Source organism: Pezoporus occidentalis, unplaced genomic scaffold, assembly GCF_034315485.1.
Source record: "Pezoporus occidentalis ecotype Australia unplaced genomic scaffold, CSIRO_AGI_Poc_V1 ctg281, whole genome shotgun sequence".
Classification (NCBI taxonomy): domain Eukaryota; kingdom Metazoa; phylum Chordata; class Aves; order Psittaciformes; family Psittacidae; genus Pezoporus; species Pezoporus occidentalis.
The window spans coordinates 347,501-348,321 of record NW_026914730.1 but is presented as its reverse complement, the minus strand read 5'-3'; the positions used below and the strand labels follow the sequence as shown (position 1 = coordinate 348,321).

The 821-nt window shown below is 76.4% G+C and overlaps 1 protein-coding gene across 1 annotated transcript in view; it reads left to right on the top strand.

The window, feature by feature from the left end:
* Positions 1–571: 571 nt before the first annotated feature.
* Positions 572–821, top strand: part of HHIP (hedgehog interacting protein) — a 71,615-nt gene continuing 71,365 nt past the window's right edge. Inside the window, exon 1 of the mRNA XM_062625730.1 lies at positions 572–821. This exon is cut by the window's right edge and continues 564 nt beyond it. The gene's annotated coding sequence lies outside the window, so the exon portion shown is untranslated.

The following is an 821-nucleotide window of genomic DNA, read 5'->3' as shown; positions in this document are numbered from 1 at the left end:
CCACCGTTCTCCACTGTGGCGTTCCGTCGACGCCTGCCCGCGGGTCTGGAACCTTCCCTGGCATTTGGAGATGACTCGCAGGGGCGATATGGGGGTGCGGCCACGCAGACCCAGGCAGGCACTGCTGCCAAGCTGGCCCAGTGGCGGCTGCCCCCACGCCGGGTACCTCAGCCGCCGGGGGAGCGGGACCCACCTACGGCGCTCGCCTTGCGCCGGGGAGCGACGCGGCTCCACCGGTTCCCGCCGAGGCAGGCGCCCACCGCCTCCGTCGGCCCTGCGGGAGCGCCGGCTCCCGTTTCAGAGGGGGAAGGGGGACCGGGGGGGGGGGGGACGGGACAGGACGGGACACCGCACCACAGCACCCCCCGGGCAGCCGCCGCCGCAGGGGGAACGCCGAAGGGCGGGGCGCCGCCGCGTGCCCCGCTCCTCACAGCGGCCCTGCGGCTCGCGCGCGCGCACGGGTCGGAGTTTGGGCGGGGGGCAGGGAGGGGGGTGGCGAGAGTCCTCTGGGCGCGCGGCGCCGCCGCTTCCCGCCGGGCCCCCGCGGCACGCGCGGCCGGTGCCGCCGGGTGACGTGCAGGGCGCGCGGTGGCAGCACCTCCCCGCGCGCGGCTTAAAAAGAAGAAGAAAAGAGGGAGCGAAACATGAGAGCCCTCGCGAGCCACCGCCAGCAGCAGCAGCAGCAGCAGCCGCAGCGGAGGGGGCATCGCCCGGCACGGCCGCCGCCGCCGTCGTCCCGCCTCGGGGACACCCTTCCTATGGGACGACAAGTGAACGGCTGCTGCCGCCCGCTGCCCGGCCCGCCCCGAGCCTCGGCGCCT